Source organism: Parambassis ranga, unplaced genomic scaffold, assembly GCF_900634625.1.
Source record: "Parambassis ranga unplaced genomic scaffold, fParRan2.1 scaffold_21_arrow_ctg1, whole genome shotgun sequence".
Classification (NCBI taxonomy): Eukaryota; Metazoa; Chordata; class Actinopteri; family Ambassidae; genus Parambassis; species Parambassis ranga.
In genome coordinates, this window is record NW_021144767.1 from 120,343 (window position 1) to 135,767 (window position 15,425).

General features: G+C 44.1%; 1 non-coding gene across 1 annotated transcript; it reads left to right on the forward strand.

The window, feature by feature from the left end:
* Window positions 1–15,131: 15,131 nt before the first annotated feature.
* trnal-cag (transfer RNA leucine (anticodon CAG)) lies at window positions 15,132–15,214 on the forward strand. The gene has a single exon. It is a non-coding gene; the product is annotated as a tRNA-Leu (tRNA).
* The last annotated feature ends 211 nt before the right edge of the window (window positions 15,215–15,425 follow it).

Sequence of the window (15,425 nt, forward strand, 5' to 3'; positions counted from 1 at the left end):
ACACTGGAGCGTGCAGGACCACAATTAGAGAAAAGCTACCACACCTTTCATTGGGCCCTAATTATTCTACTGTACGATCAGCACAAGGTGCTATTAAAATGGTTCAAGAAACAGAACCTATATGGCTTAGAGACCCGAAAGGAAAATCATGTCAGCTATCAATTTTGTGGCTGCCAGAATGTCCAGTAAATTTGCTTGGAAGAGATGCCTTAGTTTCTCTAGGCCTAGCCATTGTACCAACATCTGAAGGATTAAAAATGATCAGACAGAAACCAGATGAAGTATATGTAGTGCAAGGGACAGGGAAACCTAATTACTACTATACACTTGACGTCCCTAACAGGCCACCCATTTCTATGGGAGATTCTCTTATGAATGAAGGGAAAGGAGCGGTGAGGCAGGTTCAGGATCAAATGTCACCAAATGATTTGCATATCACCATGTGGTACACTGACCACGTTGATCCTAAGTATAAAGAACGTTTGGATAAAGTCACACCTGCTAAAGTGACAGTGACATACTTGTATTCTGATGGTATAGCAAATGCTGCAGCTGCAGTCACTGTACCAGATCAAGTTAAAACTTTGTACAGACAACACTGGAACCACATGCACATCTCTCTATGTAAACACACACATGCTAGATGGAGAGATCTCGGACAGCTAGTGAATAGGGGAGAGAAAGCTTGTGATTGGACAGCAACAGGTGTAAACGCCTGGTATAGTGATTCAACTGAACTGACCAGAAAAGCATTATTCTGGACTGTGACTGTCCAAGCAGGAGTACATTTGGCTGAAACTGAAAAGTGATACATTTTCTTCACTGATGAGCAGGAAAATTTATTGAAACAAGTTCCCTCTGAATTATGGTCACAAGGACCCACGGATGTAGGACTAGTGAAACGAGCACAACCGGTAATAATCAGGCCCAAAACAGAACATCGTCCTAGAATAAAACAGTATCCTTTAAAGCCTGATGCAATGGAAGGAATAGAACCGGTAATTGAGGATTTAAAGAAAGCAGGTGTATTGATAGAATGCGCAGACTCCCCAGTGAACACGCCTATTTTTCCAGTGAAAAAGGCGCCTCCATCTACAGGGTGGAGGATGGTTCAGGATTTGGTAGCAGTGAATAATGCAGTAATTCAGAGGTCTCCATGCGTAGCAGACCCACATACACTATTAAATTCACTGAATCCAAAAGCTAAATATTTTACTGTGATAGACATAAGCAATGCATTCTTTTCGGTACCAGTGCATAAAGATAGCCAATTCAGGTTGCCTCAAGGTTATTGTGAAAGTCCAACTATTTATTCACAAGTAATTGCTTCTAGTCTTTCCACTTTTGAACCTCCAAGTAAGAGTCAATTGCTTACTTATGTAGATGACATTCTCGTGGCGTCAGAAACAGAGGCAGGCTGTAAAACGGACACGATTGCATTGTTAAAACATTTGGCACAAGAGGGCCATAAAGTAAACAAAAGCAAACTACAGTTCTGTCAGGAAAAAGTAAAATATTTAGGACACCAGTTATGTACAGGGGGGAGAACAATACTGGAGGAGAGAAAAGCTGCAATTCTACAAGCACCCAAGCCACTAACAAAAAAGCAGATGATGTCATTTTTAGGTTTGACTAATTATTGCCGAAGTTGGGTGCCGAATTACGCAGAATTAACTGCACCATTACAGTCTTTGATGTATAAGGAAGAATTGAAAATGTCTGACAGCCTTAAGTGGACAATTGAAGCTGAAAATGCTCTGTGCAATTTAAAACAGGCCATGGTAAGCAGCTGCACATTGGCCTTACCAGACTACCAAAAGGAGTTTGTGCAAATGGTAGATTGTAAAGGATATTTCATGACCTCAGTTTTGACACAAATGCATGGAAATAAACTCAGGCCAATTGCCTACTACTCGACAAAGTTGGATGCTGTAGCATGTGCATTGCCTCATTGCGTGAGAGCAGTGATCGCTGCGTCATTAGCTGTAATTTCAAGTGCAGACATTGTACTTTTTCATCCGTTACTTTTAAAAGTCCCTCATGCTGTGTCTGCCCTATTATTGCAAACCAAAATGACTTTTCTCTCCCCGGCCAGACACTTATCCTGCATGTCCATTTTACTCTCACAGCCACATCTAAAAATAGAACGGTGCACAGCACTTAACCCGGCTACACTCGTGCCCACGGAAGGGGAGGGGGAGCCTCATGACTGTGAATCTCTATCAGAACAGACAGCTAAGAGCAGAGCAGACTTACAGGACATTCCTTTACAGCAGGGACACACACTGTTTGTTGACGGTTCTTCTAAAAAGGATGATAAAGGAAAAACAAAGACAGGCTATGCTGTCGTAACACAAGATAAGGTTTTGAGAGCAGAGGCACTCCCTCAACATTTTTCTGCACAAGCAGCAGAATTAGTAGCTCTCACTGAAGCTTGTAAATTAATGAAAGACAAAATAGCAACAATTTACACTGACAGCCAATACGCATATGCAACAACTCATACATTTGCGCAACATTGGAAAAATAGAGGCATGATAACATCTACAGGAAAACCAGTAACACATGCAAAACTTCTCTCAGAACTGCTACAGGCTATACATTTGCCGAAACAATTAGCCATATGCAAATGTGCAGCACACACAAACGGGACTGATCCTATTTCTAGAGGAAATGCATTTGCAGACAAAACGGCAAAAGAAGCCGCGCAGGGTGAAATCCATGTTTTCAGTATGTCAGACACTAGCTTAAACCATGACATACTACGTGATATGCAACAACAATCACCCAACCAAGAGCTGGAACAGTGGAAACGAAAGGGGGCACAACTAAAAGAGGGAATATACACATGACCAGAAAATAAACCAATCCTACCAAAAAATCTATATAAATGGGCCGCTATATGGAGCCATGGGCAAACACATGTCTCCACAGGGGGGATGTTGAGCTTGGTAGCCAGAAAGTACACAACATATGGATTCAATTCCTATTCAAAAAATTTTTGCAGAGCATGTTTGATATGTGCAAAACATAATGCTCAAGGCAATTTGAGACCAAGAAGAGGACAGTTTCCAAAACCTAATTATCCGTTCCAGCACATACACATGGATTTCATAGAACTAAACAAAAGTGAAGGTAAAAAATACTGTTTAGTCATAATTGATTCTTTTTCAAAATGGATTGAACTATTTCCTACTAAAAACCCAGACGCACTAACGGTAGCGAAAGCTTTGTGTAAGGACATTATTCCTCGCTATGGGATTCCAGAAAAAATCTACAGTGATAATGGTTCTCATTTTGTAAATCAACTAATCTCTAACATAGGCAAAATGTTTTGTATAGATCTAAAACACCATTGTCCATCCACAGAGCGCAGGTTTGGTAGAGAGAATGAATGGAACAATAAAAAATAGACTTAAGAAATGTATGGAAGAGACAAACAGACCATGGACTAAATGCTTAGATTTAGTAAAGTTGTACATAAACATTACAAGTACAAATGGACTAACACCTTATGAAATTCTGTTTGGCAGACCTTACAGATTGCCTTTCTTTCAAAATGTGTGGGAAACTGATGACGAAAGTACTTTAGCTGACTACATGAGAAAAATGCTGGAGCAACGAAAAGAGGTGTTTAATCAGACCGATAACGATGATACATCCTCCGTGTTCCCACAGGATGACCAGCTAGTAGAGCCAGGAGACTGGGTCCTGATAAAAAGTATAAAGAAGAAACATTGGCATTCACCTAAGTGGGAAGGCCCGTATCAGGTACTTTTAACAACTGGCACAGCAGTGAAGGTTGCAGAAAGGAGTACTTGGGTTCATTTGTCTCATTGTAAGAAAATAATCAAACATGAGTAAAATAACTTTTATGATTATAGCGTATGCAGTTGCTGTCATCCTCTGTATTGTAGTGTTAGTGCTGTGGTATTTGGTGTAGATTAGTGACTTCTCAAAACAGGCACCTCCAGAGCAAAGGCCGACTACAAAGGGGGCCGTAACCATAGGTTGCTGTCGTCTCAAACCCGGTGAAGATTGTCCACCACTCTGGGCAGGTGATTTAGGAGGAGTCTTAGGAGTGTTGAAAAATGGTGTTGACCCCAGCACATAAGAGGATGGTAGCCGTAGCAGGAGTAATCGGACTCGTTGCTATAACTATAATCTTGTTATGGGAAAGATATGAGACACTATCAGCTAAGGAAAAGAGAGCGATCGACTTTGTTCCTGTACACCCATGCTCAGAAAAATATCAGCAACCTGACTTCAACCCAGAAGTAGTTTTGTGTTACAACTCTGTAACTGTGAGCCAGACCATTGTTATTCCTAGCTCCGCCTTTCAGACTGCAGTTCATCGTTCACAGCCAAAAGACTATTTCGGACATACATTTTACCTTGATTGTACTCCCTACGGTAAGTCACCTAGGGGTGAAAGCGGGTCGTGGGGTACAGTTTTTAGATCTACTGATCTGAAGTGGGCTCCAAATTCCTACGGATGGGCTGAGTGTGCCCAAGAATTTAAGAGAATCATTCCTACTCTGATGGTCACTAAAGACAGTGTAACATTGAAGGTCAAATCTGGACATGTACTCTTAGACAGAGAAAACTGTAGACGAGTATACTTGTGTGCCTGGATATCAGGTCGTGATCCATGCTGGATTTTACGATTATATTCCCTTCTGAGTGCAGGACAGGACACGACTTTCAACAACACGGAGGGTAAACTCGTTGTGGCAGGAAGCCAACCAAGGACAAAGACAATCATCATTAAGGAGGAAGATGGTGAGACGGATGAATGGTTCAAAATTACTACTGGCATTTCAGGATTTGAGAATAATTGGCTTTTAATGGCAGAACAAGCTGCCCAAGCAGCACAGGCAGATTGTGTTGTGTGTTTGAGTGCTAGACCACTCCTACAGGTTGTACCTTCAGCTTTGAATTTGACATGCCTAGTAAATGTAATGAACTATACTACTCCGTCAGCAAATGTTCCTTTTGGGATAAAATTCACCCTCTAACTCCACCTGAAAGGAAAAAGCCTAAGTTTTCTAACAAAGTGGCTGCAGGAAATTTCACATGTGTTAACCGTACAGGTACAGGTAAAAGACTGGGAAGGCTGAATGACACACAATGTTATGCTGTGGAAACTGTGGGTGAGCACTTCAAGCCAAAGTCCCGCAGCGACATCTGGTGGTGGTGTGGAGATGACAGATTGTTTGATGAATTACCAGCTAAAACCACAGGACTGTGTGCTTCTGTAACACTGATTCTGCCTGTATCCCTCATTCCTCTCTCAGCTTCAGACTTAGTTGAAAATGTTAAAAGTGTGATGCCTCATCATTGGACCCATACAGCTAAAAGGAGATCCACTAGGTCTTGGCAGGGTGATGACCCGACATACATAGACAGCATCGGAGTACCCAGGGGCGTCCCAGATGAGTATAAACTGGTAAACCAAGTTTCTGCAGGTTTTGAATCTGTTTTATGTTGGTGGTGCACTATTAATAAAAATGTAGACCGAATCAACTACATCCACTTTAATGTGCAGAAATTAGGAAACAAAACTGAAGAAGGTTTCTCCGCTATTCACGAGCAGCTTTCCGCTACCTCTTTAATGGCTTTCCAAAATCGTATTGCTGTTGATATGTTGTTGGCAGAGAAAGGTGGAGTCTGTTCCATCTTTGGGGATCAGTGCTGCACGTTCATTCCGAATAACACAGCAGCTGATGGCAGCCTTACCAGGGCTCTGGAAGGCTTAAAATCCCTTAACAGCAAGATGAAAGACCATTCTGGAGTGGACACATCGCTGTGGAACGGTTTTGGAGACATGTTTGGCAAGTATAAACAATTGGTGATGTCCATCATCATGTCTATCGCTGTATTTGCCGCTATTCTCACCTTATGTGGATGTTGTTGCATTCCCTGCATTAGAGCATTGTGCACTAGAATGATAACCACCGCCATAGCACCTGTTAGAGCAGAGATGCGGGAAGTGTATGCTCTGTTACCTTTTGTTGTAGAAAATCCACAGGAGGATGAGGATGACGATGACGAAGACATGGCTGTCTTCCTACCTGACTGAGATGATCCATCCCTCTGAGTGTACCATTTTATGCTGCATGTATGAATTTGTGACCGAAAATCTTAACCAGAAGTGGTCATTAAAGGATGTAACATAAAGCAGTAAAAGTGAATAAACAGGAGGGAAATGTTGGAATCAATGTACATAAGTTATCCTACTTTTACTTCATTCTTTATGAGTTTATATGAGTTACATCTTACTCTTTATGTGTGCATAATGATTTAAGTATCTTACTGTGTGTAGTATCATTTAACCTGTTGATTTATGCTTCTATTTGAGTTAACCTAAATCACATGAGTGTTTTCTATTCGAGTTAACCTAAATCACATGAGTGTTTATGTTTGAAGGTATGCTTACTTTAGTTGAACCCTGACATTCACATAGAATGTTTATACAGCATGGTATGTGCAGCTTAACCACTTTACAACAGACCAAGACTGGAGAAAGAACAGAGGCCGAAGATGACACACACACACATTCACACAGAGCTTGTTAAAGATGTTCAAGGACATCGTAAAACGAAACTAAGATTTGTGATACATGAACCCTTTTTCCCTTAGTAAACTATGTATTAGGGCGTTCCCAACTAATAAAAGGCTTGGAGAACCCAGAGCTGTTTCAGAGTGGCGTGGGAGATTGTAACTGAGCAGTCTCTGGTCACTCTCCTTGCAAGTAAAAAGATATCTAACTCTGTGTCTCTTTTGTGCAGGTTGTGTAATACAAATGTTTGGGGTTTGAACCTAACAGTTTTCCCTTTACTAGCTGTCTCCTGGAGTAGTCACGGACTCCCGGGTTGAGGATTCTCCAGATGTCTATTAAATTATTTTTAGCCATTATATCATATAATTCGTTTCTACTTATATCGTTGCGTATATTTCCATGCACTATATCACTATTTGTTAATATTGTATTAAAATCTCCTATTACTATACTATACTCTGTTATCCATTTTACTAATTTATTTTTATAAAAATCCTTTCTCTCCATTTCATTATTACTACTATATATATTAATGATACGAACTACTTTTTTATTTAATTTCAGGTCAATCACCACCAGCCGGCCCTCGTCGCCGGCATGTACGCAGGTCACATTGTGAGGGAGGCCCGGTCTTACCAGGACCGCCGTGCCTGCTGTTAGCTGGGGTCCAGGGGCAAAAAAGAAACCCCCTCCCCATGTTTTTCTTGCATGCTCTTCTTTTTGTTGATTCCACCTTACTTCTTGCAAGCACAGTATGTCCGTTTGAATGGTTTGAAGAATCCCGGTTATTTTCTCTATTGCTCTTGCCCCTGCTATGTTTAATGATGTGATATTAAGCATTGCAAGAAGTAAGGTGGAATCTTCCCCTTATTATCATCTTTTTTTGAAATCTTTTTCCTTTTGTGTTTGCCCCGTTTTATTTCTTGCGCTTTTCCTTCTCTGCAATTTTTTCCCCGCTTCTCTTTCCAGGTCAGAGTCAGAGGTAAGATCTTTCCGACCCAGAAAAGCAGAGACAGGGGCAGCCTCCCTTTCTCTGGCTTTTTCAGCCAGCAGGAAGGCGCTGGAGCGACAGGTGGGTTCGACAGACATTGGAGAGGCTTCTATCTGGGAGCCGGTGTCGACGTCTGCGTCATCCAGACTCGAGCCGAGCACCAGCTCCTGCCGTCTCCGCGACAGCCTCCGGGCAGGGAACTTCGCCCCCCCATCCACAGCTGCCGCCGCACTGATCTCTGCACTACCTGGCTCAGGCGTGCACATGATTTCATTTTCCTCGAGATCCAAGGCAGAACCCTTTTTTTGAGCTCCCCTCGCCCTCTCCGGAGCAGAGCCCGCCCTCGGAGCTCCCTCCCTCACAGGGAGTGCCTCTGCTCCTCCACCTGCCTCGCTCACAGCTGGCTCTTCTATCAGAGCCATTGGCTCCGCCCCAGTCTCCGCTTCCTGGTCCTCGTCCTCCTCTGTGTTAGACTCATCATTCCTTTCATCCATTTCATTTTCTTCCTCACTTCCCTCCACACATATACACCTTTCCATCCTGTTATAACATACCCTACATTTTTCAATCTTTTTTGTGCATTCCCTCGCATAGTGCCCCTGGACCCCGCACTTATTGCACAGGAATTCCGGGCAGTCCCTCACAATGTGACCCGGCTGGATACAAATCCGGCAGACTCGGACCTGCCGGTCATGGATTACGCGGAAAAACTCCGCTCCTCCTGCCGTATTGAATTTGGCTGAATATGGCAAAGACTGCACATCCTCATTAAACTTCACTTTCACGAACCGAGTCCCATCAGCCACCCTTGTCCCCGGCCACATACGGCGCTTTATGGGGGACACCGCCGATACACGCCACGTCTCCAACTTCTCCAGGATCTCCTCGTCGGAGATATACACAGGCAGACCCAGAAACGACACCACCAGTTCATTATTATTTATCTCCTTTCCCTCCACCACTGTGTTTCCTATTTTAAAACCATCTATCAATTTTGATTTCCCCGCGTGACTTCCCATCGTGATTTCGTATTTGTCTTTCCCAGTGCTTCTACATGCACATATATTTCCACACATCAGTCTCACTACTCTGATTAATTCTATTGGCGATACTATTTCTTCCCCTTTTAGTTCTACTTGTACAGTTAGATCTCTTTCGTAGCTAATTGTTTTATTCTTCTCTCCCTCTTTCTGCAACTCCGACCTCGTGGCTTCATGGCTGTCTGCCCCCCTCCCGGCCATCTCTCCCTCCCTTCCATTCATTCTTTCGTTCACCTGTCTCATGTCCTTTTCCGTACCTACCTGCTCATTTGTTTTTTCCTTCTCCTTCTGTCCGTTCTCCGTTCGGTTTGCCGTTTTCCCAGTCCTGTTTTCTTTATCCGTGTAATCCATCCTGCTTTGTCGGCCTGTTTCCCTCCCGTCCAAAGCGTTACAAATAAAAAGTTTTTAAACACAAAACTACTCCCCAACAGTCAGTTTGACTGCGGGGAGCGAGAAAAACAAATGTCCTTTAACGAAAAAAGTTCAAACCAGAACGAAAAAATCCAAAATAAAGCACAAGAAAATTAATACGGTTTCCCTCCAAAACTGCGCTCCGCTCCGCCTGCGACCTCCTCCTCTGGGCGTCTCCAGAGCAGTATGGCCGTAGGGTATGTTATAACAGGATGGAAAGGTGTATATGTGTGGAGGGAAGCGAGGAAGAAAATGAAATGGATGAAAGGAATGATGAGTCTAACACAGAGGAGGACGAGGACCAGGAAGCGGAGACTGGGGCGGAGCCAATGGCCCTGACAGAAGAGCCAGCTGTGAGCGAGGCAGGTGGAGGAGCAGAGGCACTCCCTGTGAGGGAGGGAGCTCTGAGGGCGGGCTCTGCTCCGGAGAGGGCGAGGGGAGCTCAAAAAAAGGGTTCTGCCTTGGATCTCGAGGAAAATGAAATAATGTGCACGCCTGAGCCAGGTAGTGCAGAGATCAGTGCGGCGGCAGCTGTGGATGGGGGGGCGAAGTTCCCTGCCCGGAGGCTGTCACGGAGACGGCAGGAGCTGGTGCTCGGCTCGAGTCTGGATGACGCAGACGTCGACACCGGCTCCCAGATAGAAGCCTCTCCAATGTCTGTCGAACCCACCTGTCGCTCCAGCGCCTTCCTGCTGGCAGAAAAAGCCAGAGAAAGGGAGGCTGCCCCTGTCTCTGCTTTTCTGGGTCGGAAAGATCTTACCTCTGACTCTGACCTGGAAAGAGAAGCGGGGAAAAAATTGCAGAGAAGGAAAAGCGCAAGAAATAAAACGGGGCAAACACAAAAGGAAAAAGATTTCAAAAAAAGATGATAATAAGGGGAAGATTCCACCTTACTTCTTGCAATGCTTAATATCACATCATTAAACATAGCAGGGGCAAGAGCAATAGAGAAAATAACCGGGATTCTTCAAACCATTCAAACGGACATACTGTGCTTGCAAGAAGTAAGGTGGAATCAACAAAAAGAAGAGCATGCAAGAAAAACATGGGGAGGGGGTTTCTTTTTTGCCCCTGGACCCCAGCTAACAGCAGGCACGGCGGTCCTGGTAAGACCGGGCCTCCCTCACAATGTGACCTGCGTACATGCCGGCGACGAGGGCCGGCTGGTGGTGATTGACCTGAAATTAAATAAAAAAGTAGTTCGTATCATTAATATATATAGTAGTAATAATGAAATGGAGAGAAAGGATTTTTATAAAAATAAATTAGTAAAATGGATAACAGAGTATAGTATAGTAATAGGAGATTTTAATACAATATTAACAAATAGTGATATAGTGCATGGAAATATACGCAACGATATAAGTAGAAACGAATTATATGATATAATGGCTAAAAATAATTTAATAGACATCTGGAGAATCCTCAACCCGGGAGTCCGTGACTACTCCAGGAGACAGCTAGTAAAGGGAAAACTAAAACAAACTCGTATTGATCTGGCTCTGGTGTCTCCTGGAGTGGTCACGGACGTGGACGCCGTCGGGTACACGCCAAACGGATGGAGCGACCACTCCCTTCTCCGGGTAACTCTGGGGAGGGCAGGCAGACTCAGAAACGGGGGGTTATGGGTTTTAAACAACGAAATATTGGAGAGGGATAATTTTAAAAATAAAATGCATAATTATTTAGAGGGTGTTAAAAACGAAATGGAGGGAGTAGAAAATTTATTAGCATGGTGGGAGGGAGTCAAAAATAAAATTAAGAAAATGTGCATTAGGGAATGTAAGAGGAAAAAATGGGAGGAAAACGAAGAGGAAAGAGAATTAATCGAAATTATTAAAATAGAAACGGAAAAAATCGGGAAAGATCCAGGGAGGGGGACGGGGATTTTAGCAGCGGCGCAAGGGAAACTTCACAACATAACTATTCAAAAGTGCAAAGCAGCGGCAATCAGAGCAAAAGCACGGTATCTAGTGGAAGGGGAAAAATCAACGAGTTATTTCCTGGGGTTAGAAAAACAAAAGCAGGGGAGGGCATGCATTTATTCGTTAATAAACAGTGAGGGAGGGCAGGAAGTACATTTAGAGGGGATTTTAAAAACAGCGCAAGCCTTTTATGGCAAACTATATAAAAGTGAAGGAACGAACTTAGAAGAAACGGAAAAACATATGGAATACCTGGAAAAAAAATTAGATAAAACGGATAGGGATCTCTGCGACTCCGACCTCACTACGCAGCAAATCATAGACGCAATAACATCGCTAAACCAAAGGAAAAGCCCAGGGTGGGACGGGTTGACGGCCGAATTCTATCAAGTGTTCAAATACATTGAACAAAAACAGGAGGTCACAGAGGGGTTTGCGAAGGGGGTAATCACACTGGTGTATAAAAAGAAGGGAGATAAGGATAGGTTAGAGAATTATAGGCCGATTAGTTTGTTGAACACGGATTATAAAATAGTAGCACGGGTGTTAGCGAATAGACTTAGATTAGTGATAGAAGAGGTGGTGGGGGGCACTCAGGCATATGGCGTGCCAGGTAGAGACATTGCGGACTCGATCCTGGCCGTCAGATGCCTGATCAAGCACATGTGCACAACAACTGGGTTTGTAATTAGTGTGGATTTTGAGAAGGCGTTTGACCGCGTGGAACACTCCTTTCTGTGGCGAGTCATGGAAAGAATGGGTTTCGGAGAGCGGTACATCAATTGGATAAAGATTCTGTACAAAGGAGCCACGAGCTGTGTCAAGATAAATGGCGCATGCACCGGTGCGTTTCCGCTGAGCAGGTCTATCCGACAGGGCTGTCCGCTGTCTGCCATGCTCTTCACTCTGGTGACGGAGCCCCTGGCGGCAGCGGTCGCTCGCAATGTAAATATTAGAGGGATTAGCGTAGGTGAGTCCGCGTGCTGCAAAATTGTGCAGTACGCGGACGACACAAATATCACAGTTAAGGATAGGGATAGCGTTAGTGAGGTGGTGGGCACTATTAGGAACTATTGTAAAGCATCGGGTGCAAAAATGAATCTAAATAAATCACAGATCATGAGGTGTGGAGATGCACAGAGCACGGACAACACGTGGGGGTTTAAAGAGGCAGAAGGGGAACTGAAGGTGCTAGGGGTGTGGTGCGGGAGGGATGAGGGGAAGGCGAACGAAAAAAACTGGAACGTTTTAACAGAAAAAATCAAAAAAATCATAAACTTATGGAAACAGAGACAACTAGGAATAAGGGGGAAAATAATCATAATCAACGCACTCATAATGTCAACACTCAATCACACACTGGCTGTCTGTCCCCTGTCCCCGCAGCAGGAAGCCAATATTAACAGAGCCATCGGCGGCTTCCTGTGGAGGTCTACAATGAATCAGGTGGCCCACGCTGTCATGATCCAGCCCGAGGAGAGAGGCGGTCTGAGACTAGTCAGCATACGAGAAAGGAAGCATGCATTAAGAATTAAAATAATACAAAAACTCATATCGCCACACAACAATAAAATCTGGAAAACATTCATACAAAAAGACATGTGTATCGGGCCGCCTCTGAACCTCTGGGCACTCTGCCAGGGGAGGCCCCTGAAAACGACGGGAGTGACAGACCCTCTGGCGGAGGAGATCATGACAGCGTGGACTGAGTTGAGACCTCTGCTGGAAGCCAGGGTCGACAGTGTCCTCCAGGCAGCCGCGCAGCCCCTCTTCCACAACCCAGAAGTTACCTGGGGAGGGGAGGAGGTGGTCTGCGCGGTGATGGAACGGGCCGGACTAGTCCGGCTCGGGGACGTTGTCGACCCAGCCGGTGGCATCCAAGCTGCGGGGATCCTGGCCATCTTGAGGGAGGGGAAAAGAAAACATAATAAAAAGAACATAATTGACATCTGTGATAAACTGGAGGCTGCCATTCCTCAGCGCTGGTTACAGCTGCTGAGGAGGGGTGGGGGAGGGAGGGGGACACAAATAACGCCGTCTGCAGCTTTTCTCTCTCTCAGGCCGGGGAAAGCTTGGAGGAGTTAAGGACCAAAAAGACATATGATATCCTGGTAAAGATGAGGAGGAGGCCGCCAGCGGCAGACCGCGCGTGGAGAGGAGTTTTCCCCGGCCTGAGAGGAGACAGAATCTGGGCCACGCTCAGGAATGGCGCGGCCCCTGGAAACGTCCTAACGACAGACTTCCGTCTAAGACACAGGAGGCTGTTTTCAGGAGTCATACTACATCAAATCAACGGGACGTTGGACAGGGGCTGCGCCACATGCGGGGCAGCCGAGGAGACATTGGAACATCTTTTCCTCGACTGCCCCGCCATCAACAACTTCCTGGCGTGGCTCAGACAGATGCTAGAGGAGAAAGAAAACGGAAAATGGGCAACAGAAAAAGACTGGAAACTTTTCACACTGTTTGGGGACAACATAAATAACAAAGGACAAAAAATAAGAAACACAGCCGGACTTTTTGCAAAGCACACCATATACACCATCAGAAATGCACGCAGGAAGGGAAACACTGGGTTGGAACTAAAAGGGTTTTTCACTCACAACTTCCAGATGTACATAAGCACGATGGTGAAGGGGCTAAAGGGGAAAAAGAGAGATGCACTGTTAGATGGGCATAGTTTGTTTTATGAAGAAGGTGGTAGGGTGTATTTTAATTTTTAGGAAAATATTTTTTGTTGTTGTTGTGGTTAAATTAGAAGAGAGATAATTTTGTGTTTATTGTGATTTCTGATGTGTTGATTTTTTATGTATATATTTTAATGAACATTTTGATAATAAAAGATAACAAAAAAAGTGACAGCAAAGCAGTGAGCCCCCTGCTGGTGATCAGCTGCATGTACCAGAAGCAGACAGAGATTTCTGATATGATGTTAAAGGTGTCACAGAGGAGGATCCGACTGTCTGACCTCTGATTCTTCTGTCAGCATCAGACACATCACAGTTTGATCAGTTTTCAGATCACACACAGCAGCATCAGTAACACTGAGCAGACATTACACACTCCATCAAACACACACACACACACACTGCTCACTTATAACAGGGATAATAAGTAAAGTTCTTTACAATAAATTCACATTCACATGTTATTATCACTTCACACATGGCACAGTATATATGGCAGAGAGTTAAAGGTGGAATATGTAGTCAGAGTAATACCAAATATTGACACTAGGTGGCAGCACTTCAGCCTCCATCCACTGCTGCACTACCAGCACCACTCTCAGTGCTTTTTGTTTCCATTGACTGTACAACATGATTCAATCCATGTTATTTATATGACAAACTATGTGTAGTGTTTCTATGTGTGTAGCTGACATGTTGCTCAGCTTCCATTGGACACATATACTAGATGGAAGCTGCAGCAGGATTGGCTGATGACTGATCACAGGTGTGAACAATCAAACCTGCGAATGAAATGGAAAACAAGTAAAGGAGCACCAACACCAAACTGGACAGGACAAACTGGACAAGACCATGCACTCATGGACAGAACCAACCTGGGTCGTCAGACTCTTCATCGTTACCTTTTGCCGGTTGTTGTGGCCGAGTGGTTAAGGCGATGGACTAGAAATCCATTGGGGTTTCCCCGCGCAGGTTCTAATCCTACCAACAACGGTTCTTTTCATCTCCAAGATCACTTTATGCCCCTCCATCGTTTACACTTAACAAGTCTGATGTGTTAACAACGAGCTCTTTGAAAAAATTCATATTGACCAGTCAGAGTGCTGCCATTTATATTGACTGTCTGAGGACCAAACCCTGGCACAGTCCATCTGACACTTCCAAAAACTATCATTTTAAAAACGCTGGACCGAGAGCAACTGGTGTGCAATGAGGAGGCAAAGGATAAAACGTCCCAGCACATTTCAAACCCAGTTTCACCCTGAGGCAGAGACTGCTTCACCTTAAGGACAAAACACCTGGGAAAGGCAGATCTCAAGGTACTACAATAGTCAGAATGATTCATCATGTGGTGACCAGATGAAAAATCTCATCTCTGGCTCAAGACTTGTTGAGATAGCATAGACAGACACACTCTGAGTCTGTCCACATCAGTGTCAGTGAAGATTTCAGATTGTTTATTAAGTGTTCATCCTTGAGCTTTTCCAAACTTGTTGTGGACAGCACACTTTTCATGTCAGGATGGCCGAGCGGTCCAAGGCGCTGCGTTCAGGTCGCAGTCTCCACTGGAGGCGTGGGTTCAAATCCCACTCCTGACACTTCTGTTTATTTCCTCTGGAGGGAAAAATAAGTAATCATTTAAATAATTTATCCTCTGGAGGGGAAATAAGTAATCATTTAAGACAATGACTGACTTAGATTCTAACCCAGACCACAGAAGCCAATTGGATGATTTCATCTGATATGATGAGACATTAAATCAAACCTACAGGGGTTCTTCCTGTTTTTTTTTGCCACTGTTGCCCTTAA